Source organism: Malaclemys terrapin, chromosome 22 (assembly GCF_027887155.1).
Source record: "Malaclemys terrapin pileata isolate rMalTer1 chromosome 22, rMalTer1.hap1, whole genome shotgun sequence".
Taxonomy (NCBI): domain Eukaryota; kingdom Metazoa; phylum Chordata; order Testudines; family Emydidae; genus Malaclemys; species Malaclemys terrapin.
Window position 1 is genome coordinate 8,254,937 of NC_071526.1, and position 3,358 is coordinate 8,258,294.

The window sequence follows — 3,358 nt, forward strand, 5'->3', positions numbered from 1 at the left end:
CTTCTGTGGTCCAGTTAGTTTTCAGTGTGGTAGGTGGTGCCCAGATTGTGGCTATGAGGAAGCCGTACATGGGAGAATAAAATTGCAAATGGGGTAGCAGGCTAATACTTCAGTTCCTAACTTCTGGTTCCTTGGCTATTGTGTGATCCCTGCAGGGTTTTGAGCCAGTGCTCTAGGCTTCCCCGGTTTGTTTTAAACATCTTTGTTGGGACCCAGCACTTCTTTGTTTTATTTGTGTGCACTCTGATCCTCTACGGGAGCTTGGTCTCATCCAAACCCTCCTCTCGCTGGTTTGAGACTGGCTTTGAGGCAGGTCAGTTTGGCCCACGTATAACAGAACTGTTGAGACCCACTCTGAGCCTGTGGTGATAGTTTTTATGTGTGTGAACAAGCTCAAACTGAACTAATGTATTGCTGACTCACATTACAGCACCTATTAAAATAGAATTGGGGTACGGTCTATGGTAAACAGGTCCGGGAACATACGAGTTCTGCTAGAGTGGACTGGCCCTAAATATGAAACCTGGGGACTAACTGGTACAGCTGGGATTTGCCTGATAAATGAGTATTGCTGCTTTGGTTAACATGCCAGCTTTTTGCATTTGGAGGCCTGCCTTCCAAGGTGCCAAGCAAAGCAAGTTTGATCTCTGAACATTTTCCTACATTACAAATGATATTTATCCCCGAAATACCTGACTTGTCAGGATGTCCCTGTTTAGGAAGGTCAGAATGGGAAGAACAAGGATGCTCCAGATCGGGATTGAGGTGCATTGATGCAGCTGTGTAGGGAGCCCAGGCCTGGAATAGCAGGAGATGCAGCAAGTCAGGACTGAGGTACGGTGTTTGATCTGTGAAGGCCGTAGCTCTCCAGTAGTTGCATGCACTATACCTGGCTCTAGCCTACGCTACAACATTGCCTCTTTCCCAAGTACAAAAAGTGTCCGTGTCAAATAATGGGGTGCATTAGCTATTAAGTTCTATACAGTGAGTAGGTTAGAAGAGCCTACCAAAGCCCTTCAAACACATACGGGTGGACTTGGGTCCATGATCTCTTTTTCTTGTGAAATAGTTTGAGATCAAAAATCCAAGTCTCCTGCTTGCCTTTATTTTTTTTCTTTCTGCTGAGCGGACTGCAAACAAAATGAGCATCTGAGTTCTGGAACGGTACTTTATTCTTGTTAGTGAAATGGGATACTGTTGAGAGGGAGAATGTCATTAAAAATATCTTGTGGTTATTAAATGGGTGTTGATTATCAAATGGCTTTCACTATTGCTAGCTGTCTACTCTGCATTTCCTTCACCTGGGGCAAAGAAACTGGGCTCATCTGTTTCACTTCCTGATTCTCCTGCATTAGCACTAGCTGTTGTAGTGGAGGTTATGTCACAGAAGGGGAGATGTTTAACTCCACAAATCCTAAACCTGTTAATTGAAAAGCTTCATGGGGGAAAAAAAAAACTTCTTTTCAGACTGGAGAATGAAACCCTTCCCCACTTTTTTTTCATGTCTAAACTAACTTAAGTGTTTTGTCTCAAGGTCACAGGTATAAAGATGTTCTATTAACTGCCTGATCGCCTGCTTACTGAACAGTTCAGTTGCACAGACTATCTACCACCCTGGGCTCTGAGGTTAGGATTTTCAAAGGAGTTGATGCTCAGCTCTCATTGGATTTAATAGGATTTGGGCACCTCTGTCCCTTACTTTCTTTTGAGATTCCCAGCCTGGATTTAATCCCTTGATTTCTTCATCCATCCTGCTGACTGCCCCCTCTCTTTGCCCCTGCTCTGCAGTGTAAATGCAAATTGATCTGAGGTACCCTTCTACAAACTGGTGTTCCACCGGGAAAAACTTGATCATGGAAAGTCTGCATAGCTTTTAAAGCTTCATGACCAGGGCAAAATGGCTGGAAGGAGCATATACATTGTACGTTATTGAAGAGGCCCTGTCAATTTAAGCGTTCTTTTTCTCTGAAGTTGTCTTCTGCTGCTGTTGTGAGTAACACCCGAGTCCAACAAGTCCAAAAAGAGAGAGGTTTTTCTGTATGGTCAGTCCATGCAATTCATAATACTTTGCATAGTCAGTTTCATTGTTCCCTTCTGTATAGTCAGATCCCATTGTAGGGTGGATCTTCACACAGCAACAGGGGAAAGACATGTTAAAGGAACAGAAAAATGTAATTTGAAAATCCCATAAAATTTGACCAGGATTCAGACTCAGATGTAACACATGAAACTCTAACTTTTGCCCCCCTTTTTTTTAAATTATCTTTTAAGTGAACTGTCATTTTAAACAGTCTGGGACTGCACCCAGCTGATGTGCCTCTGGCATTTGTTCTCTTGTGCTAGCTGCTTTGCTGAACCAAAGCTGACTTAGTTGCCTAGACTTGGTACTTTAACATGTCTTCCTTGTCATTGCTTGTCACAGGGGTCAGCCCAGCTGTAGCTCAGTGGGATTAGGACCCAGGTCTGGAAACCAGCTCTGAGGTTTACCTACAAGGAGAAGAAATGAAGCAGTCGTATTTCAGGAAGGTAGAGATGGTTTTGAGCTTAAGGCACAGGGTTGGGGATCAAGCGCTGCAGGTTTTCCCCCTGGATCTCACAAATTTCTCCAATATTGGGCAAGTCACTTAACCCCTCTGCAATAAAACTGGCTTCATAAGCACAGGCCAGGTATATTTAGTCTGATTGCTGCACGTAAGGCACTTTGGGATTCTCAGATGGAAGGTCTTATTGGGTGCAAAACGCCGCCGTTGGAGCAAATATAATTTTTAAACCACTGACATATATTTTACAGGAAATATCAAAGGAAGGACAAACAGATGGTGCTGAGAGTAAAAAGATAGGGGGAGGGTGTGTGTGTGTGTGTGTGTGTGTGTGAGAGAGAGAGAGAGAGAGAGAGAAATGGGGATTTCTGATAGGGCTAAACTAGCTTTAACCTCTTCCTAGATGCTGATGTGATTTGCAGCCTTTTGGGTGGAGCAATTGTAAAATGTGTGGTCTACTTTTGAGGGATATTTCCAGTTTATAGCACACACGTGCGACCCAAATCTGCTCTTCAGGGATGCGTTCCCCGTGGAAGTCCGCACAGACCCGATGGTGCTGACTTCCACATGGTGTATTAAGGCTTTTCGGTATAAAGACCTAGTGCAAGGCAAGCAGAGAGGTAAATCTGAAGTTCACCAAGTTGCTGTGTGGGCCTTGCTGCTGTGCAGACTAAAAGTTCTGTAGTCTGCTTTGACCTGCTGCTGTTGGGGGAAGCAAAGGGACAAATGGAAAAATCTATGGTTCAGCAGGGTTAAGGACAATAAAAAGGACTTTAAGTGTATTGAGAACCAAAAGAATCCTAACAATGGTATTGGTC